Source organism: Dermacentor andersoni, chromosome 11 (genome assembly GCF_023375885.2).
Source record: "Dermacentor andersoni chromosome 11, qqDerAnde1_hic_scaffold, whole genome shotgun sequence".
Classification (NCBI taxonomy): domain Eukaryota; kingdom Metazoa; phylum Arthropoda; class Arachnida; order Ixodida; family Ixodidae; genus Dermacentor; species Dermacentor andersoni.
The window spans coordinates 88,170,994-88,195,035 of NC_092824.1; the positions used below are offsets into that span (position 1 = coordinate 88,170,994).

The 24,042-nt window shown below is 44.3% G+C and overlaps 1 long non-coding RNA gene across 3 annotated transcripts in view; it reads right to left on the minus strand.

Moving 5' to 3' along the window:
• Positions 1–24,042, minus strand: part of LOC126517817 (uncharacterized) — a 67,980-nt gene that overhangs the window by 31,873 nt on the left and 12,065 nt on the right. For all 3 annotated transcript variants that reach the window (XR_008609795.1, XR_008609794.2, XR_008609796.2), the window contains exons 2-6: positions 21,121–21,489; positions 17,199–17,331; positions 11,548–11,638; positions 6,545–6,913; positions 2,623–2,755 (exon numbers count right to left, since the gene is read on the minus strand). This is a non-coding gene — a long non-coding RNA (uncharacterized lncRNA). The remainder of the gene's footprint in view (positions 1–2,622; positions 2,756–6,544; positions 6,914–11,547; positions 11,639–17,198; positions 17,332–21,120; positions 21,490–24,042) is intronic.

Sequence of the window (24,042 nt, forward strand, 5' to 3'; positions counted from 1 at the left end):
TTGTTCGTCAAGATTCAGGACCTAAATTGAAGTTCTGCTCCCAACAGTCACTAGAACTTAACTTTCTCTATCAAATGACACAAATTTCATTAATATCAATTCAGAAGTTATCTCAGAAAAGTGTTTTTGGATTTTACATGTATTTTAGTAGACCACGTAGGATTTGGGCCCAAGCTAAAGCTTCCTCTTAATGAGTTTGGGAGCCACGTCACCAGCTGCAGTGGATGAAAAGAGGTTGAATATAAAAGTGATGGCATGTGCAGCTTGTGCAGCTGCAGCTGCAGCGGCAGAATGGTGCTGCTCCCGAGCATTGCAGGGTTTTCATCGTGCTTTGTTTGGCACCATCTGGAAGCCACCCTGCTGCTGCTACCACCCATATCCTGTCGTCTGGCCAAGCATGCTGAGCACCGAGCGCATTGGCTACTTGCAGCCACAGAATGGGATCCATAGTTCCAAGACTGCCTATGGTAGTAAGGCTGCAGGAGAGAAACTGAAGGTGGCAGAAATGACGTAGGCCAGCTGCTTCAACACCAGCGAGATGGATAGCACAATATTCGTCAAGCTGCCTACTGAACTACCCGTTGAGCAAGGAGGGGAATCTGCGCATGATGAGGCCGCAGCACTCACACCAGCCGGACCTATGGCCAAAGGAGCGAGAACAGCTGGAAGCACGACCATGGGAGCATGAACAGCCTCCCTTGCTGGCTAAGAGGCCGATGGTGTCAAGGGAAGTGTGGATGGCCTCCCCTGGGAGCAGGAGATACCCATGATGGTGTGGTCCCCATGAGGACTGTCCTTAAGGCTGGGTAGCTCTAGGCTGTGTTTCGTCGACTGTGCCATTGTAAAGAACCAGACAGCCGGCATGCAACCTCAGAGAAAAGCGGCTGTTCAGTGTACAGGATTTCCTGCCGTACATGCCCAGCTGCTACCGGGCAATCGTAGAGATCTGTGACCAGTGTGAAGCATCCAGTGCCACCAACCAGAGGAGCTGGTTGCGTGCTGAGCAGCTCATCAATGACGACTTCACTCCTTGTAAAAGTTTTCTCCATGTTAAGTTATGTGGTTGCAAGCCGTGCCGCAAATTTGCAGCGTGGCCGAGTGTGAAGATGCAATGCACAAGGCCTCAGGTCCTTACACAGCGAGCGCGAGAAAAGAAGAAGCAACAGTAAAAGAGACTGTCTGGTTCTTTCCAGCATATATATATATATATATATATATATATATATATATATATTGTACTGTAAAATAGGGAGGGAGCAGTGGGGTTGTGGCTAGGAGAGAGACAACGACGATGAGACAGAACAACATTGTTTCGGTGCTCGGTCGGCTACACTACCTCTCGCTGCTCAAACGTTCTAGTTGCGAACGCTTACTGCTCAAAGTGCTTCGCGACAATATATATATATATATATATATATATATATATATATATATATATATATATATAGGACTAAAGTAGTTGAGCCGATCCGGTGTTTAATAAAGTGATAGAGGTGCAGGTGCACATAAAATAAGCAAAAACAAACATTTTATTTCTACGTTTCGGCTGCAGTCCAGCCTTCATCAAGAGTGCAATTGCAAGCACGCATGCATTCAGTGGCGTCATGGATACCAACATGCGCACATTCACCCAGGTAAAGAAAACGAAGAAACAAAAAGCATATGCCGTTTATGAATACAAACTCGCACATATGCTCAGTGGCATTACGAATGAAAAAACACTCAGGCAGCCTATGCACACCAACATGGGCAGCTTCAGTGGCATCCACAAGGGAGAATGACGAAGCGAGTGGAATGTACGAGAGAGGGGTCACACGTTGTCATAGAGCATGCAAGGTATTGCAGCTGCCTTGAGAGTTTCTTTTGTTCCTTGTTTGAAGTCACTGCAACTTCACGAAGATGGTCAATACACCCCCTCCTGGTTATACAATACTCGTACAGTGACCTTCATTGACCTCAGAGTTCCATGAACTGCATTCCATTGCATTCGTTGCAAAGGTGTTATGTTTTCCATATGAGGGCAAACTGTTTTTTATACCAAGTCTATGCATGTATGAAAAAAAGATAAAAGATAAATTACCTGAAGTTATATGACAAAATTATGGCAAATTATATGACAACACAGCAGAAGGGTGAGAAGAATCTCAAATAAATTCTGAAAAAATTGAGATGGAATCGGTGCAACTGATCTTTTTTTTATGTGAATAGCTTTCTTTGGACCTCTTGCCCATATTTGCAGTGGTCGGTGGTTGATGGTCGGCGGTCGAATGTTCGCCGCCGCCAAAAGGCACTGTGCTCTCACGCAAGAGAGTTGTGGCAGTGAACATTTTCCCTTTATTAATAAACTAATACAGCTCTGCGAGACGCACTCACTGCACTGCAACAGCTCGGGGTGCCTGATGGTTTCGATACTTTTGGTGGAGTGCGCAGGAATGACTGCCCTCATCACCTCCTGATTGAAGTGAATAGCTTGCGAGAAGCACTCAGCTATTCAGTCCCATTGACTATCATCATCATTGTACAGGCACACTTATTTCCTTCTCTTCAATTTTTATATTTTGAGAGATTCAAATAGTTTGCAAACAAGAAGTATTAAAAATGGTAATATCCATGTTCACTTACATACTGTTATGGCAACAGACCAAAGTTGGCCGCTTCCGCAGCAAGCCAATCCCTCTTTGACCAAGCCGCAGATTCCGACGATTAACTGTAGTGTGCGTGATGTCAAATAAATTGTTTGCATAGTTTGAATCACCTGTAATAGAAAACAACAGGTAAATTTGGTCAATGTGTCATTACTTCATAATAAAATATTAAGGTTTATTATTAGCTTGTATGTCTGCATATGTTACATTCGTGCTTCAATGCAAAACACGACATTTGTTAAGAAATTAACTTCAATGCCAATGCATATCTCCACAAATTTTGGGAATTAATATCTCAAAACTAGCGTCATGCTGAGAATTCATTTCAGGCAGATCCACCTTGGAAACTCCATGCCTAGAATTTGTAAGCTGCAATATAGGCCATAATATAATTTGTTCAAAACCTAATGATGAATTTTTTTTAATTAGTTGATTATGCATTTCAATTTTTTGTGCAAGCAATATCCGCCTCTTCAAACCAGCTCATCAACTAGAATTGTGGTTTCTGCCACAGGCAACCTTTGAAAATTTTTTAAAGTGTGCACTGAAACACCCTGTATGTGCCTATATGTATATGGATATGCCTCCCCCCCCCACACACACACGTATATATTCGTAGTTCCGGTGGTGAATTCACAGAGAAGCGGGCAAATTAAATGGGGCGCGAAAAAGGACACTTTTAACTGAACGCCCTGAATGCTGGTCTCAGCTCCAGAACATGGGAGCGCCAAAGTGTAACGGTTCTCACCAAAGTAACTGTTAAGGACAACGTCAAAGGTCCAAATCTCGCACAGAATGTCCACAGTTTAAGATTGGTGAAATGTGGAATGCCTCTAGAGCATCATTTGTAAGTGCCTCAAAGAGCACCAGGGAGCAACTCGTGTTAGATCTCCTCTGCTGTGACCATCAACAACACTAGGGGTTCCACGTTCCACGTTTCACCTGAACTTACGGTACAATTTAGGGAGCTTGCGTCACCCCTTTACCTGTCCTTCTACAAACTGTTTTGTAAACCTCTTCGAGTATTCCTGCGGCTGCTGTGCCATCAACGACACCACCCCTTATCGACATAAGGTCGGACTCCACATTTTGAAGAGCCGTTAAATGCCAAGAATCAACTATACCATCATGCTTTGCCCCTGCTGACCTTCCACGTATGGCCCCATGGGTAATGTCCAAGATATGGGTTTTGGCTCCATACTCTTGGAATTTTCAAAAAAGAAATCACGAATACCTACTGGGCCTCGGCCATCGAACACTTGAATGTAGAAAGAACACGGCTCCTCGGTGAATGCGTATATAGACTGATCAGTCTTGTCGTATGCATTTTCATCGTCGCTGTGGATAAAGTCATCTGACAGCTTCGTCTGTGTAACAAGATGACACCAACATCCACAGAACTCGTGGCAATCAGACAGGCAGTTCACTAGACTCCTCAAGTATCAGCTGTCTTCAGCGATGCAAAATTGGCTCCGCAGCTAGTTACAATGAAAGAAAGCCCTTACAGAGTGCTGGCTCCTCAAACTGCTGAACTATACATGCTAGTGAAAGGAAACGGCTTCCACATTACATTTCAATGAATTCCCAGTGAATGTGGCATACACGGCAACAAACTGGCTGATGTAGAAGCGAAGAAGGTACTTGAAGGACCAGAGCTATTGCTTGCAATTCTTTGTTCAAGAGCGGATGCCAACTACCTTCTCTCAAGCGTCATCCCAAAAGTGACAGAATAGCACGGGGATAATCCGGATAATCACCACAGACACCTTCCAAGATTGGACTCTACAAAGAAATTTAGGCTACCACCAAAAATTCAATGCAGCTGTGCCAGCCTTTAGCACAGACTAAGGCCGGAGGTAGCGTTTACACGCAGGTATGTACACGACATGTGATGCACCCGCGTCACCAGATAGCAAGGTGTGCAATGTGAATTAAGACTATAGATCACGTGCTGTGCGACTGCCTTAAGTACGTGGGAAAGAGAAAATGAGCAATGACCTTACGCGCCTCAACAGCCCACTGCTATCAGAGGACGTTCTTTTAGGCCCTTGGCAAGCCAGGCCTTACTTTTTTTAAAAAGTATGGGCCTGAACTGTAGGCTCCAAGTAGAGCAAATTGCTTGCTTTATGTTTTACGTCCGCCTTCTCTTGTGAACGTCACCCATGATACATCTCTTCTTTTTCCTCTTCCCCAACAGTAGGTGCAAAGTAGCGGGCTAGAGGAATGCATCCCGGGCCGACCTCTCTGCATTTAGTATCATTAAACTTTCTATCTTCAACAATGCTGGTATATGCCTGGCACATATGTGTTATGCTACGATATCCACAATGCCTCCTATTTCTCATTGAACTGCCAAGGTATGTGGCTACCCTGTTGGCAAGTGCCAACACACGAACCGGGTTTTATTAGAAGTATTTGAGCGCGCAGTCATTACGGTATTTCAGTTAAGTATTTCAATGAAAGCATGAGCTACAAACTTAATTTACAAGTCCCTTGCGGAGCAATATTTGCTAGTATGTCGAGTGTCTGTAGAACGTCTCTACCTCCATGTCGAGAATTAGCCTAGGAACATGATATTACGATGATCAATCGTTTTCCTCCACATGACAATCTTTTCTTCTAACACATGTGCACTAATCTCTCACAAAATCATACACCAGGGTGTTTACCAAGTTGACATTTCCGAATTCCTCGAGTTTTAAAGGTTTTCCCCAAGTGACACAGAACTTAGTTTTATGTCAACACGGGCACACCATGTCACCCGATGCTGTCACTCTATAGAAAGCATGCTAAAAAATAAAAACTACTTCATCCAGTTTGAACAGCAAGGAGTAGTTTATCATATTCCAAAAGAAAACAGAAGGCAGGGGTTAGTAAAATGCACATCAAATAAAATATTTTCAAAAGAAATGGTAAAGCCTATTGCAAATCAAATGTCCGAAAAATTGGGCAGTTTGAAAAAATTAATGCATGTCTTTTACTGCCCTTAAGAGATCAAATCACTACAGCCACTACCAAAAAATCTCTTAAGGCATGCCAGTACACTTCTTAGGCATATCGGTGTTCGTATTGTAACAGGTGATGGCAAGTGCATGCATGTGAAATTAAGGAATACATACTGTTCACCATGACAAATGACCCTTCTTATGGTTCACCGCAATACTTTAACGTATGCTTCACAGCGTAATAGTGCTGTACAGAGGCGAAGCTGACTTTCGGGAACCAGCATTATGCAACGCATCGCGCTTTCTGAGCTTCGAAGCCAACCGCGAGAACCACAAAGGCAGAGTCTGTGCCATTCTGACAGCGGCGAATTCTTTAAATGCAAAACATGGCACCTAATGGCAAGAAGCTTCATAGCGAATGTCGAAGCAGCTAAGCCTAGCATTGCCGCGGTGGTGGCTACAGCTGCCAGTGGATCTGTGTGCGTGAGCACCGGTTCGAGCCGGTGAGGTAATCAAAATGGCGGCAGTGGTGGCTTTGATTTAATGCCGTCTCGGACCTGCGGTACCGGCAAAAAGTCTGGAAAATCAGATCACAAAGAGTTCTTGTGTCCGAAATTTCAGACGTTGTTACACATTAACTCTATGGGGTACGTGGTAGTGCCGCGAAGCCGTCTGAATTATCGGGCATCCGGAAAGTCGGTCGTTGACTGTCCACTGGCAACACTTCCAGCCGACAAGACGGCGTCAAAGATGATTCAATATGATTCTTCTGTTACTCAAGCTAGCATTACCGCGACTTTCGTCCCCTTTCGATAAAACTACAGCTAATTTTCCCAGATAGACGCACAAATTCCCTAAGGTTTCGCAGACAACTCAAGATTCCTGAGAATTTCCAGTTTTCGCGGTTGGCATACACCATGACATTACACACAAGTTTATTGTGAAAATACGTACCGATGATTCGTGAGTGAAAACAGTCTGCAGCAGTTGCATAGTTGTGTCGTTGAAGTCTTGAGAGAAGAGCATGTGTGCTGCGACGATACCACCGTGTACAGCCAGATACCTATCTGTATCCGCAGCGGGAAGTAATGTCAAAATTAAGTGTGTGTAGAATGCTCTCCTCTTTAGTTCCTCACACTGGTTCTTGAAATTGGCACGCAACCTCATCGGTACAACTTCTTGGCGTGCAAGCAAGTTGTTGACCAACTTGTTGTCAAGAATATACTCCAGCAAAAACATAGTAAACAGAAGCAGCATCCAATCTTCCATTTTCTTTAGCGTACAGTATGACATTTCTGTACTCAACGACGGGCAGTGGACGACCTGAAAATGAGAAGCAAGGAAATGGTAAGAGCAAAGGAATAAAGACACTTATTAAAAACAAAATCATGCAAAATATTGGTGTAATACTCTCGCTTTACGTGGAAGGCGTGACCACAATGAAAAAATAAAGTAGTGAAAAAAAATTCCCACCATGGAGCTGTTTGTTGTGCAATTTACAGAGGTAACAAAAATATTGAATGGGTTCCATCTGCAAATCTGTCCAAACGTTGTAAGACAATATTAGCACAACAATAAGCTTAATGCTTTCGTGTTCAAGATTGTGCCTCTTCGTAACAAGCTTAAGTTTCTAGGCTGAGTACGAGCACCCAAAACTGACAAATGTCCATTCATCATACTTGTAAGTCCATACATTTAATGTCTTCATACTATTTGAAATCCTCAAATTATTGGTACTGCACACAACATCCATAAGCAGTTCTTTCCAATCGTACTGCAGCAGCTGCAAAACAAATGAGCAGAAGAGCCTAAGACAGCAGCCACTTGAGATGGCAGTGTTCTTTGTGAACAATGCCCACAAGCAACCTACAGTTCACACTGCACCTTCTAAATATTGCTGCATCACGTTCGTCCTGTCCAAATCCTCCATAGACGCTCCTCACCAACACAAATCTAATTGAAGTAGACATAGATGGTGTTCCATTGACGGCATTAATTGATACTGGAGCCCAAGTGCCCATAATGAGCGCTAACCTATGTCGTCGCCTCAAAAAAGTTCTTACGCCTGCCATCACTTGAGCCATACGTGTCACCAATGGTGCCACTGTTGCCGTCAGGGGAATTCGCATTGCTCGCATAGGAATTGCTGGTCGCCAAGTTCCAGTCCTGTGCACCGTGCTGACCAGTTGCCCTCGTGACTTAATCTTTGGGCTCGACTTTCTGACGACGCATTCTGCTCTCGTCAACTGTTCCACCGGTACGCTGTGCCTCGAGCTTCCTCTTCTTTCAGACGTTCGCCTCGAACAACCGAACACCCTCTGCACTACAGCGTTTGTTCGCTTACCTCCAAAAGCCCTCACCTTCGTCGAATTGGCCTCAACGGCAACTGCGCCTAATGGCGACTATATCGTCGCACCTATTCGTGATGTCCTCCTGGCGTGTGATATCTCTGTGTCACACTCCGTCGTAACCCTTGCCGCTAATCGGATGTGTCTCCCCGTTATCAATTTTGGCTTGATGAAGCAAGCGTTACCTGAAGGCATAGTGGTGGCCACGCTGCGGCCCGTGACAGATGACCACGTCACTACTTTTGCAGCCGACGCGTCTCCAGATCCTCCCGATTACCCACAGGATGCCTTGAACCTTGACGAACCATTACGTCCCATGGTCGCTCTGGACCTCGCACCTGACCAAGCAGCCGCCCTACATTGCCTTTTGCTTTCCTACCGCGACATATTTGACAATGACAATTGCCCACTTGGTCAGACGCCCCTTGTTAAGCATCAGATAAACACTGGTGATGCTGTTCTTATTCACTGCTGACATTACCGTGTCCACGGCAGAGCGGCAAGTTATTCAACAGGAAGTAAACAAGATGCTGGCCAGAGGCATTGTTAAGCCCTCGTCAAGTCCTTGGGAGTCGCCGGTCGTGCTTGTCAAAAAGAAAGATGGCATGTGGCGTTTCTGTGTTAATTACCGCAACCTAAACCGAATTACTAAAAAGGACGTCTACCCTTTACCATGAATCGACGATGCTCTTGTCTTCACAGCGCCAAATACTTTTCTTCCATCAAGCTTCGATCTGGATATTGGCAGATTTCTGTTGATGAGCAAGACCAAGAAAAGACTTCTTTCGTCACTCCAGATGGCCTCTACCAATTCAAGGTTATGCCGTTTGGTTTATGCAATGCCCCCGCCCTGTACGGACGAATGATTGACTCTCTGATTCAAGGTTTCAAATGGTCAACCTGCCTTTGTTACCTCGACGACGTCCTTGTGTTTTCTCCTACATTTTATACGCACCATGAGCGCGTCGCAGCTATCCTCGATGTCTTCAGCAAGGCTGGGCTCCAGTTAGACTCATCGAAGTGCCACTTTGGGTGCCGACAGATTACAGTGTAGGTCATCTCGTTTATACTTCCAGAGTACAACCCGACCCGGAGAAGGTTCAAGCAGTAACGGCTTTTCCTGTACCTCAGTCTGTCAAGGACGTCCGGAGTTTTGTGGCGCTCTGTTCTTATTTCCGACGGGTGGTGACAGATTTCGCAGCAATCACTCGACCACTCACTGAACTTCTGAAGAAAGACGTGCCTTTTACGTGGGGTTCCCCTCAGGCTGCTGCATTTTCCCGCCTTATCACGATTCTCAACAATCCACTGGTCTTGGCCCACTTTGACCCATCCACACCTAGAGGTCCAAACCGATGCCAGTGGTTATGGGATCGGCGCCATCTTATCACAACGCCAACATGGACACGACCGTATTATAGCCTACGCTAGCCGGCTCCTGGCAACTGCAGAGTGCAACTATTCGATTACCGAGTGCGAATGTCTTGCTCTCGTCTGGGCTGTTTCCAAGTTCCGCCCATATTTATATGGCAAGCCCTTCTCAGTAATCACAGACCATCATGAGCTGTGTTGGCTTTCGTCACTGAAGGATCCTACTGACCTGCTCGGTCGTTGGGCCCTCTGACTACAAGACTATCCCTACACAGTGACTTACAAGTCGCGACGCCAACACCAGGACACAGACTGCCTCTCTCCCTACCCAGTCGAAGATGCGACCTCTATGTCTGATACTGACACTGACGCCTGTGTTCTCCGTTTTTCCACTGCTCCATGTTGCCGACAAGCAGCGCCATGACCCGTCCTTGTGTATCATCATTGACGGCCTGGAATCGTCACTTGCCGACAGTTCCCTCTGCTTATTCACACTTCAAGATGGCATACTCTACCACCACAACGCTCACCCCGACGGCCCTGCATTACTCCTTGTGATCCCTAAACACCTCCGCTCGGCTGTTCTCCACGAACTTCCCAGTCCCCGTCGCGTCAGCTCAGCCTGCTGAAAAACTGCTGTCTCGTTACACAGGCCCATAGCGAGTGCTTCATGCCATGACTCCTGTCACCCATGAGATCACCACTGACGCCCCATCTGCTTCCCAGTCCAGTGATATTGCGCACGTTACATGACTGAAGCAGTATCACCTTCCCAGTGATGACATTTAGACGCTCCGGGATGTCGCTTCTGCTGCCGGGGGATTATGCTACAGGCGCATGGTATTTGATTGTTTGAACGACATGCGTGGGCGCCATCTCTCGAGAAAAGAGGAGGAAGAACAAACTGGGCTCGTGCCGTGAACCTAATCGGTCAGCGCTGCAACCGCTGTTGTAAATATAACCTGTAAATAGTTGCTCATCTTACCGACTCGTCCTTTGCGTAACAATATGCTATGATCAGGCACATGCTTCAACAGGCATGCACAGCCACCTAAAGAAGACTTTTACGACATCATGAGCTGGCCTCTGTCCAGTCTGATAGCTTGTCCTCCACATTTAACCATAAGAAAGATAGCACTGTTTAAATCACATGGTTCAAAGTATTTGCTTAGAAACTCCCCGCTGAGACACCATTAATCACAATTATAATCCATAATACACTTTTTCATTCAAATGGTCCTCTTTCAGGCAGGTCCAGGCTATAATACGTGAATACACTGTGTTGTAAGGAGTGGCTGTTGCAACATTCTGCGCATGCTAAAGAGTGAGCTGCATGCTGCAGTAAAGATAGATGTAGATATGAGATGTCAATCAATTTTTGTTCAGCAATGCTAACTTGCATAATACTTGCGTGGGCCACATATACAAGCTCATTTACCATTGACTGTGGAAAGAGCATTATTGCGAGATCACACTGCCATGTGACACGCTTCATTCAATGAAAAACTTCATTTAGGAATGCTGCAATGTTGCTTGACTCCAAGCAGGAGTGGGCACAAAGAAAGAAGTACATCTGAAGAAGACATCAATGGTAATAAGAACCAAATACAGGAAACCAAGGCATGAAGCACTGCAATTCAAACATTACAAGAATACAAGTACACCTTCACCCATGCATTTTCTTCAAGTTTGTAATAAACACTTCAACACCGCGACTATCAACAATATGACCTGGCAATTTGTTCTATGTGTTTATGGTTCTGGGAAAAAATGAGCATTTAAAAGCATCATTAGAGCACTGCATTCCTGGATCATTTTCCCATGATTAAAACATGAGCTTGTATACGGAGTACATGACCGGTGTAGTTGGAAAAATATGGGAGAGGCCTTTGCCCTGCATTGGGCGTAACCGTGCTGCTGCTGATGATGATGACATCACATGTGTGACACTGCTGCAGCTGGATATTTTGCATCGACACGTCTCCTCTGACCTTGCTTTCAAAACACACTGAGTCGCGTGCCAAACTTCTTTCTCGCCCAGTGTTCCTGCTCTAGAGCAACAAATGACACTTGCTGCCTGTCATTCAGTGTTGGTGAAGATATTAAGCTAGAAAGTTCGTACTCAATATTAAAACTCGGCCAGTAAAAAAAATTTTTCTGATATGTTGCCTGTAGGCAACAGGCATCAATAAAGGGTTAATTATTAATTTACACAATTATAAGTATAAGCTCACTTACCTAATTCAATTGGTAAAATAAAGAAGAGTAATATCAGACAATGGTGTTATTGCCGCCAGCGCCAACTCTCCGAGGGCAAACACGTCACTCACTGAAATAAAAGAAGAAGAAATATGAGAATTTTTTCAAGAAAGTATCTCATTCACACTTGTTCATTGCCATGTAACGCTGATGTATGCAGGCACTGCACCAAGAACAGATATTGCAGTTCTGTAAACTGACCCCTTACAACAGTCAAAGCGGACAAATTTGATGTATCCATTTATATTTTATGTGAATAGTTAAGATTGTTTACAAGGGTTTTGCAAAGGTTTTACTTGTGTATTAGTGGCCTATTTGAAAGCCATGTACAATACATCAACTTTATCTGCTTTAGACATACTATTAGATTCAATATACAGAATTGTGACATCGTTTTTTTGTAGCCGTGTTGTACACTTGATAGTTTGTTTCTGAAAATGTGTGACTGTCAACAATTTTTACTTAAAATGTTGAGGGCATAAATGAGAAATTCGCTACCAACGGTGCCTAGATTCTAACTTGTTCTTTTAAATGCAAAAGCCTTATCAAATTTAGTGCAGCTATTGCGAAGAAAAAGTTTATCCTTTGCTGAGTATTTAGATTGGAGTCCCCGAGCTAACACTTCCTTTTAATAACATGGGTCCACTTCGCCTTGTAAAGTGACGGGATTGAACACAGCGGCTCGAGTCAAGTTGTTTTTATAAATGCATTACGTTCAGGAGTGTCAAGGTAAAACAAAAATTTAAGTGTGTGAACTCTGTCAAGTTGGAGAGGTATGTGTGTGTGTGTCGCATAGAGGAAATTACTTGTACTTATTAATTGAATTAAATAAATTAATTGATGGCAATGAAATTGAATGAATCAACAACTTGCTACGGGTGAGGCACGAAACCAGAACTTCACGTCACACAGTATATCTAACAAATGGCTTATGAAACTTAACGCTAGCAAGTGTAAGTCGATGTGCATATTCTGCATGGTCAGCAATGGCAGTAAGTGTAGATATGTACTTCGAATGACACTTTGCTTGCACCAGTTAACACAAATATCTTGGCCTTCACATAACTAATGATCTGTCTTGAAACATGCATGCTAATTATAGTACTGCTAATGCTAATTGCATGTTAAGATATCTTTGTTTTCCACAGTTCCTACTTCTATAAAACTAACACTTTACAAAATTCTAGTTCAATCAAAACCAGAATACGCATCTGCCATTTGGGATAACAATCGAGCATCACCACTAACCCTTACTCTTGAAGTCATTCAAAATTGAGCAGCTCGCTTAAATTTTTCCAATTATTCTTGACATTCCAGTGTAACATGACAAAGAAAGACGAATATAAACTGTCTAACATGTACGGTAACATGTACATGCAAAGTGTAACATGTACGGTACGTAACATGTCACACGTATGTAACATTTTTCATACAGTGCAACCTGTATAAAAAAAAAACAGTGGACCTGCCAGAACTTTCATTACGCCGCGAATGTGCCTGCCTTTGTCTATTCCGCAATGTTTATCACTCCAACTATGTGCTGAAGAATCAACTTATCAGTCCACCTCACTAAGTTTCATACCGATCTCCGGGTGAATGTTGAGTACTGAGTGAATGAAGTATCACAGATACATCTTCATTCAAAACAGCAGTCCACCTCACGATCACTCAACATTCTTTCTTTATATAGTTGCCTGCATATTAGTTTACTTTCTTAACACTCCTTTCTGCAGCGCCTTCAGGCATTGAAAGTATGAATAATAAATAAATATATATATAAACAATTAATTATTGTAAAGAAATAGACAGCTGGCCGTCTACCAGAACGCCTGTTTTACCATCAATTTTTCTTCTGTTATTGCGCTCGCTGTGTGAGCGTCGAAGCCCAACTGCACTTTGTCTTCACACTCAGCCATGCTGCAGGTTTGCAGCACGGCTTGTAACCAGGAAGCTTAACAAGGAGGCAGCTTATCCAGGGAGTGAAGTCGTCATCAACGGGGCATGCAACCAGCTCCTCTGGAGGGTGGCACTGGATGTTTTGTGCTGGTCGCAGATCTCGGCAACGATTATCCCATCACAATGGGGCACGTGCAGAAGGAGATCCTGTACACTGAACAGCCATTTTGGTCACACGTCGCATACTTTGCAGTGCTGCCACTGACCGATCGATGCTCACAGGTGCACTTGAATCAGTCGAGCTGGATGAAATACCACGTGCCTTGAGTGTCTGGTCTCTTGTGCGTCTGTCGTATATGGGAAGGCCTTTGATGACAATGACCTCAGTCATGTTATAGTCTCCTTTGATTCCTTCACTGAGGCCTCCCTCAGGGCAAGGTGAACAGCAGCAAATTTGGCGAACAGCTGCAACGGCACCCAACGATATAGCTGCAACGGGCCAGGAAACATCTCCTGCTAGGATCCACGGACAGATTGGGTTCCTGGAGTGGTAGCGCCAATGCCTCAATGCACCTGACATTAAGAGGAAGTGTCAGCTCGGTGCTCCTATCTAAATACATGTAAAAGAAGAATTCGTTTTTCTCGGCAACCACTGCACCAAACTTGATGAGGTGTATTGCATTTATAAGAAAAGCTTAAGATGTAGCGACTGTTGGTTTTGGATTTTTGATTTACATTGTAAATTTTTTAGTAAAAATTGGAACACATCACAAATTTTCAGAAAATGAAACTATCAAGTTTACAACTCCGTAACTCAGTAATGATATCACAATTCTGTGAATTGCATCTCGTAGTACATCTAAAGCACATAAAATTGATATGTTGCACATGAATCTCAAAAAATTTTGTTATGTGTATATACAGCTTTTGCAGAAATCTTGTAAACGTAACGAATTCATGAAAGATATAAATTGACATATTGAATTTGCCTGCTTTGCATGATCTAATGGACGCCGTTTACAAAACCGCGATATTTATTCTTGATGCAGAGCTATTAATTTTTAAGCTTTATGCTATTTTTCTCAAATATTTGAAAATTTGTTCGTCAAGATTCAGGACCTAAATTGAAGTTCTGCTCCCAACAGTCACTAGAACTTAACTTTCTCTATCAAATGACACAAATTTCATTAATATCAATTCAGAAGTTATCTCAGAAAAGTGTTTTTGGATTTTACATGTATTTTAGTAGACCACGTAGGATTTGGGCCCAAGCTAAAGCTTCCTCTTAATGAGTTTGGGAGCCACGTCACCAGCTGCAGTGGATGAAAAGAGGTTGAATATAAAAGTGATGGCATGTGCAGCTTGTGCAGCTGCAGCTGCAGCGGCAGAATGGTGCTGCTCCCGAGCATTGCAGGGTTTTCATCGTGCTTTGTTTGGCACCATCTGGAAGCCACCCTGCTGCTGCTACCACCCATATCCTGTCGTCTGGCCAAGCATGCTGAGCACCGAGCGCATTGGCTACTTGCAGCCACAGAATGGGATCCATAGTTCCAAGACTGCCTATGGTAGTAAGGCTGCAGGAGAGAAACTGAAGGTGGCAGAAATGACGTAGGCCAGCTGCTTCAACACCAGCGAGATGGATAGCACGATATTCGTCAAGCTGCCTACTGAACTACCCGTTGAGCAAGGAGGGGAATCTGCGCATGATGAGGCCGCAGCACTCACACCAGCCGGACCCATGGCCAAAGGAGCGAGAACAGCTGGAAGCACGACCATGGGAGCATGAACAGCCTCCCTTGCTGGCTAAGAGGCCGATGGTGTCAAGGGAAGTGTGGATGGCCTCCCCTGGGAGCAGGAGATACCCATGATGGTGTGGTCCCCATGAGGACTGTCCTTAAGGCTGGGTAGCTCTAGGCTGTGTTTCGTCGACTGTGCCATTGTAAAGAACCAGACAGCCGGCATGCAACCTCAGAGAAAAGCGGCTGTTCAGTGTACAGGATTTCCTGCCGTACATGCCCAGCTGCTACCGGGCAATCGTAGAGATCTGTGACCAGTGTGAAGCATCCAGTGCCACCAACCAGAGGAGCTGGTTGCGTGCTGAGCAGCTCATCAATGACGACTTCACTCCTTGTAAAAGTTTTCTCCATGTTAAGTTATGTGGTTGCAAGCCATGCCGCAAATTTGCAGCGTGGCCGAGTGTGAAGATGCAATGCACAAGGCCTCAGGTCCTTGCACAGCGAGCGCGAGAAAAGAAGAAGCAACAGTAAAAGAGACTGTCTGGTTCTCTCCAGCACATATATATATATATATATATATATATATATATATATATATATATATATATATTGTACTGTAAAATAGGGAGGGAGCAGTGGGGTTGTGGCTAGGAGAGAGACAACGACGATGAGAAAGAACAACATTGTTTCGGTGCTCGGTCGGCTACACTACCTCTCGCTGCTCAAACGTTCTAGTTGCGAACGCTTACTGCTCAAAGTGCTTCGCGACAATATATATATATATATATATATATATATACATATATATAGGACTAAAGTAGTTGAGCCGATCCGGTGTTTAATAAAGTGATAGAGGTGCAGGTGCACATAAAATAAGCAAAAACAAACATTTCATTTCTACGTTTCGGCTGCAGTCCAGCCTTCATCAAGAGTGCAATTGCAAGCACGCATGCATTCAGTGGCGTCATGGATACCAACATGCGCACATTCACCCAGGTAAAGAAAACAAAGAAACAAAAAGCATATGCCGTTTATGAATACAAACTCGCACATATGTTCAGTGGCATTACGAATGAAAAAACACTCAGGTAGCCTATGCACACCAACATGGGCAGCTTCAGTGGCATCCACAAGGGAGAATGACGAAGCGAGTGGAATGTACGAGAGAGGGGTCACACGTTGTCATAGAGCATGCAAGGTATTGCAGCTGCCTTGAGAGTTTCTTTTGTTCCTTGTTTGAAGTCACTGCAACTTCACGAAGATGGTCAATACACCCCCTCCTGGTTATACAATACTCGTACAGTGACCTTCATTGACCTCAGAGTTCCATGAACTGCATTCCATTGCATTCGTTGCAAAGGTGTTATGTTTTCCATATGAGGGCAAACTGTTTTTTATACCAAGTCTATGCATGTATGAAAAAAAGATAAAAGATAAATTACCTGAAGTTATATGACAAAATTATGGCAAATTATATGACAACACAGCAGAAGGGTGAGAAGAATCTCAAATAAATTCTGAAAAAATTGAGATGGAATCGGTGCAACTGATCTTTTTTTTATGTGAATAGCTTTCTTTGGACCTCTTGCCCATATTTGCAGTGGTCGGTGGTTGATGGTCGGCGGTCGAATGTTCGCTGCCGCCAGAAGGCTCTGACGAAAAGGTAGTGTGCTCTCACGCAAGAGAGTTGTGGCAGTGAACATTTTCCCTTTATTAATAAACTAATACAGCTCTGCGAGACGCACTCACTGCACTGCAACAGCTCGGGGTGCCTGATGGTTTCGATACTTTTGGTGGAGTGCGCAGGAATGACTGCCCTCATCACCTCCTGATTGAAGTGAATAGCTTGCGAGAAGCACTCAGCTATTCAGTCCCATTGACTATCATCATCACTGTACAGGCACACTTATTTCCTTCTCTTCAATTTTTATATTTTGAGAGATTCAAATAGTTTGCAAACAAGAAGTATTAAAAACGGTAATATCCATGTTCACTTACATACTGTTATGGCAACAGACCAAAGTTGGCCGCTTCCGCAGCAAGCCAATCCCTCTTTGACCAAGCCGCAGATTCCGACGATTAACTGTAGTGTGCGTGATGTCAAATAAATTGTTTGCATAGTTTGAATCACCTGTAATAGAAAACAACAGGTAAATTTGGTCAATGTGTCATTACTTCATAATAAAATATTAAGGTTTATTATTAGCTTGTATGTCTGCACATGTTACATTCGTGCTTCAATGCAAAACACGACATTTGTTAAGAAATTAACTTCAATGCCAATGCATATCTCCATAAATTTTGGGAATTAATATCTCAAAACTAGCGTCATGCTGAGAATTCATTTCAGGCAGATCCACCTTGGAAACTCCATGCCTAGAATTTGTAAGCTGCAATATAGGCCATAATATAATTTGTTCAAAACCTAATGATGAATTTTTTTTAATTAGTTGATTATGCATTTCAATTTTTTGTGCAAGCAATATCCGCCTCTTCAAACCAGCTCATCAACTAGAATTGTGGTTTCTGCCACAGGCAACCTTTGAAAATTTTTTAAAGTGTGCACTGAAACACCCTGTATGTGCCTATATGTATATGGATATGCCTCCCCCCCCCACACACACACGTATATATTCGTAGTTCCGGTGGTGAATTCACAGAGAAGCGGGCAAATTAAATGGGGCGCGAAAAAGGACACTTTTAACTGAACGCCCTGAATGCTGGTCTCAGCTCCAGAACATGGGAGCGCCAAAGTGTAACGGTTCTCACCAAAGTAACTGTTAAGGACAACGTCAAAGGTCCAAATCTCGCACAGAATGTCCACAGTTTAAGATTGGTGAAATGTGGAATGCCTCTAGAGCATCATTTGTAAGTGCCTCAAAGAGCACCAGGGAGCAACTCGTGTTAGATCTCCTCTGCTGTGACCATCAACAACACTAGGGGTTCCACGTTCCACGTTTCACCTGAACTTACGGTACAATTTAGGGAGCTTGCGTCACCCCTTTACCTGTCCTTCTACAAACTGTTTTGTAAACCTCTTCGAGTATTCCTGCGGCTGCTGTGCTATCAACGACACCACCCCTTATCGACATAAGGTCGGACTCCACATTTTGAAGAGCCGTTAAATGCCAAGAATCAACTATACCATCATGCTTTGCCCCTGCTGACCTTCCACGTATGGCCCCATGGGTAATGTCCAAGATATGGGTTTTGGCTCCATACTCTTGGAATTTACAAAAAAGAAATCACGAATACCTACTGGGCCTCGGCCATCGAACACTTGAATGTAGAAAGAACACGGCTCCTCGGTGAATGCGTATATAGACTGATCAGTCTTGTCGTATGCATTTTCATCGTCGCTGTGGATAAAGTCATCTGACAGCTTCGTCTGTGTAACAAGATGACACCAACATCCACAGAACTCGTGGCAATCAGACAGGCAGTTCACTAGACTCCTCAAGTATCAGCTGTCTTCAGCGATGCAAAATTGGCTCCGCAGCTAGTTACAATGAAAGAAAGCCCTTACAGAGTGCTGGCTCCTCAAACTGCTGAACTATACATGCTAGTGAAAGGAAACGGCTTCCACATTACATTTCAATGAATTCCCAGTGAATGTGGCATACACGGCAACAAACTGGCTGATGTAGAAGCGAAGAAGGCACTTGAAGGACCAGAGCTATTGCTTGCAATTCTTTGTTCAAGAGCGGATGCCAACTACCTTCTCTCAAGCGTCATCCCAAAAGTGACAGAATAGCACGGGGATAATCCGGATAATCACCACAGACACCTTCCAAGATTGGACTCTACAAAGAAATTTAGGCTACCACCAAAAATTCAATGCAGCTGTGCCAGCCTTTAGCACAGACTAAGGCCGGAGGTAGCGTTTACACGCAGGTATGTACACGACATGTGATGCACCCGCGTCACCAGATAGCAAGGTGTGCAATGTGAATTAAGACTATAGATCACGTGCTGTGCGACTGCCTTAAGTACGTGGGAAAGAGAAAATGAGCAATGACCTTACGCGCCTCAACAGCCCACTGCTATAAGAGGACGTTCTTTTAGGCCCTTGGCAAGCCAGGCCTTACTTTTTTTAAAAAGTATGGGCCTGAACTGTAGGCTCCAAGTAGAGCAAATTGCTTGCTTTATGTTTTACGTCCGCCTTCTCTTGTGAACGTCACCCATGATACATCTCTTCTTTTTCCTCTTCCCCAACAGTAGGTGCAAAGTAGCGGGCTAGAGGAATGCATCCCGGGCCGACCTCTCTGCATTTAGTATCATTAAACTTTCTATCTTCAACAATGCTGGTATATGCCTGGCACATATGTGTTATGCTACGATATCCACAATGCCTCCTATTTCTCATTGAACTGCCAAGGTATGTGGCTACCCTGTTTGCAAGTGCCAACACACGAACCGGGTTTTATTAGAAGTATTTGAGCGCGCAGTCATTACGGTATTTCAGTTAAGTATTTCAATGAAAGCATGAGCTACAAACTTAATTTACAAGTCCCTTGCGGAGCAATATTTGCTAGTATGTCGAGTGTCTGTAGAACGTCTCTACCTCCATGTCGAGAATTAGCCTAGGAGCATGATATTACGATGATCAATCGTTTTCCTCCACATGACAATCTTTTCTTCTAACACATGTGCACTAATCTCTCACAAAATTATACACCAGGGTGTTTACCAAGTTGACATTTCCGAATTCCTCGAGTTTTAAAGGTTTTCCCCAAGTGACACAGAACTTAGTTTTATGTCAACACGGGCACACCATGTCACCCGATGCTGTCACTCTATAGAAAGCATGCTAAAAAATAAAAACTACTTCATCCAGTTTGAACAGCAAGGAGTAGTTTATCATATTCCAAAAGAAAACAGAAGGCAGGGGTTAGTAAAATGCACATCAAATAAAATATTTTCAAAAGAAATGGTAAAGCCTATTGCAAATCAAATGTCCGAAAAATTGGGCAGTTTGAAAAAATTAATGCATGTCTTTTACTGCCCTTAAGAGATCAAATCACTACAGCCACTACCAAAAAATCTCTTAAGGCATGCCAGTACACTTCTTAGGCATATCGGTGTTCGTATTGTAACAGGTGATGGCAAGTGCATGCATGTGAAATTAAGGAATACATACTGTTCACCATGACAAATGACCCTTCTTATGGTTCACCGCAATACTTTAACGTATGCTTCACAGCGTAATAGTGCTGTACAGAGGCGAAGCTGACTTTCGGGAACCAGCATTATGCAACGCATCGCGCTTTCTGAGCTTCGAAGCCAATCGCGAGAACCACAAAGGCAGAGTCTGTGCCATTCTGACAGCGGCGAATTCTTTAAATGCAAAACATGGCACCTAATGGCAAGAAGCTTCATAGCGAATGTCGAAGCAGCTAAGCCTAGCATTGCCGCGGTGGTGGCTACAGCTGCCAGTGGATCTGTGTGCGTGAGCACCGGTTCGAGCCGGTGAGGTAATCAAAATGGCGGCAGTGGTGGCTTTGATTTAATGCCGTTTCGGACCTGCGGTACCGGCAAAAAGTCTGGAAAATCAGATCACAAAGAGTTCTTGTGTCCGAAATTTCAGACGTTGTTACACATTAACTCTATGGGGTACGTGGTAGTGCCGCGAAGCCGTCTGAATTATCGGGCATCCGGAAAGTCGGTCGTTGACTGTCCACTGGCAACTCTTCCAGCCGACAACACGGCGTCAAAGATAATTCATTATGATTCTTCTGTTACTCAAGCTAGCATTACCGCGACTTTCGTCCCCTTTCGATAAAACTACAGCTAATTTTCCCAGATAGACGCACAAATTCCCTAAGGTTTCGCAGACAACTCAAAATTCCTGAGAATTTCCAGTTTTCGCGGTTGGCATACACCATGACATTACACACAAGTTTATTGTGAAAATACGTACCGATGATTCGTGAGTGAAAACAGTCTGCAGCAGTTGCATAGTTGTGTCGTTGAAGTCTTGAGAGAAGAGCATGTGTGCTGCGACGATACCACCGTGTACAGCCAGATACCTATCTGTATCCGCAGCGGGAAGTAATGTCAAAATTAAGTGTGTGTAGAATGCTCTCCTCTTTAGTTCCTCACACTGGTTCTTGAAATTGGCACGCAACCTCATCGGTACAACTTCTTGGCGTGCAAGCAAGTTGTTGACCAACTTGTTGTCAAGAATATACTCCAGCAAAAACATAGTAAACAGAAGCAGCATCCAATCTTCCATTTTCTTTAGCGTACAGTATGACATTTCTGTACTCAACGACGGGAAGTGGACGACCTGAAAATGAGAAGCAAGGAAATGGTAAGAGCAAAGGAATAAAGACACTTATTAAAAACAAAATCATGCAAAATATTGGTGTAATACTCTCGCTTTACGTGGAAGGCGTGACCACAATGAAAAAATAAAGTAGTGAAAAAAAATTCCCACCATGGAGCTGTTTGTTGTGCAATTTACAGAGGTAACAAAAATATTGAATGGGTTCCATCTGCAAATCTGTCCAAACGTTGTAAGACAATATTAGCACAACAATAAGCTTAATGCTTTCGTGTTCAAGATTGTGCCTCTTCGTAACAAGCTTAAGTTTCTAGGCTGAGTACGAGCACCCAAAACTGACAAATGTCCATTCATCATACTTGTAAGTCCATACATTTAATGTCTTCATACTATTTGAAATCCTCAAATTATTGGTACTGCACACAACATCCATAAGCAGTTCTTTCCAATCGTACTGCAGCAGCTGCAAAAACAAATGAGCAGAAGAGCCTAAGACAGCAGCCACTTGAGATGGCAGTGTTCTTTGTGAACAATGCCCACAAGCAACCTACAGTTCACACTGCACCTTCTAAATATTGCTGCATCACGTTCGTCCTGTCCAAATCCTCCATAGACGCTCCTCACCAACACAAACCTAATTGAAGTAGACATAGATGGTGTTCCATTGACGGCAATGATTGATACTGGAGCCCAAGTGCCCATAATGAGCGCTAACCTATGTCGTCGCCTCAAAAAAGTTCTTACGCCTGCCATCACTTGAGCCATACGTGTCACCAATGGTGCCACTGTTGCCGTCAGGGGAATTCGCATTGCTCGCATAGGAATTGCTGGCCGCCAAGTTCCAGTCCTGTTCACCGTGCTGACCAGTTGCCCTCGTGACTTAATCTTTGGGCTCGACTTTCTGACGACGCATTCTGCTCTCGTCAACTGTTCCACCGGTACGCTGTGCCTCGAGCTTCCTCTTCTTTCAGACGTTCGCCTCGAACAACCGAACACCCTCTGCACTACAGCGTTGGTTTGCTTACCTCCAAAAGCCCTCACCTTCGTCGAATTGGCCTCAACGGCAACTGCGCCTAATGGCGACTATATCGTCGCACCTATTCGTGATGTCCTCCTGGCGTGCGATATCTCTGTGTCACACTCCGTCGTAACCCTTGCCGCTAATCGGATGTGTCTCCCCGTTATCAATTTTGGCTTGATGAAGCAAGCGTTAGCTGAAGGCATAGTGGTGGCCACGCTGCGGCCCGTGACAGATGACCACGTCACTACTTTTGCAGCCGACGCGTCTCCAGATCCTCCCGATTACCCACAGGATGCCTTGAACCTTGACGAACCATTACGTCCCATGGTCGCTCTGGACCTCGCACCTGACCAAGCAGCCGCCCTACATTGCCTTTTGCTTTCCTACCGCGACATATTTGACAATGACAATTGACCACTTGGTCAGACGCCCCTTGTTAAGCATCAGATAAACACTGGTGATGCTGTTCTTATTCACTGCTGACATTACCGTGTCCACGGCAGAACGGCAAGTTATTCAACAGGAAGTAAACAAGATGCTGGCCAGAGGCATTGTTAAGCCCTCGTCAAGTCCTTGGGAGTCGCCGGTCGTGCTTGTCAAAAAGAAAGATGGCATGTGGCGTTTCTGTGTTAATTACCGCAACCTAAACCGAATTACTAAAAAGGACGTCTACCCTTTACCATGAATCGACGATGCTCTTGTCTTCACAGCGCCAAATACTTTTCTTCCATCAACCTTCGATCTGGATATTGGCAGATTTCTGTTGATGAGCAAGACCAAGAAAAGACTTCTTTCGTCACTCCAGATGGCCTCTACCAATTCAAGGTTATGCCGTTTGGTTTATGCAATGCCCCCGCCCTGTACGGACGAATGATTGACTCTCTGCTTCAAGGTTTCAAATGGTCAACCTGCCTTTGTTACCTCGACGACGTCCTTGTGTTTTCTCCTACATTTTATACGCACCATGAGCGCGTCGCAGCTATCCTTGATGTCTTCAGCAAGGCTGGGCTCCAGTTAGACTCATCGAAGTGCCACTTTGGGTGCCGACAGATTACAGTGTAGGTCATCTCGTTTATACTTCCAGAGTACAACCCGACCCGGAGAAGGTTCAAGCAGTAACGGCTTTTCCTGTACCTCAGTCTGTCAAGGACGTCCGGAGTTTTGTGGCGCTCTGTTCTTATTTCCGACGGTTGGTGACAGATTTCGCAGCAATCACTCGACCACTCACTGAACTTCTGAAGAAAGACGTGCCTTTTACGTGGGGTTCCCCTCAGGCTGCTGCATTTTCCCGCCTTATCACGATTCTCAACAATCCACTGGTCTTGGCCCACTTTGACCCATCCACACCTACAGAGGTCCAAACCGATGCCAGTGGTTATGGGATCGGCGCCATCTTATCACAACGCCAACATGGACACGACCGTATTATAGCCTACGCTAGCCGGCTCCTGGCAACTGCAGAGTGCAACTATTCGATTACCGAGTGCGAATGTCTTGCTCTCGTCTGGGCTGTTTCCAAGTTCCGCCCATATTTA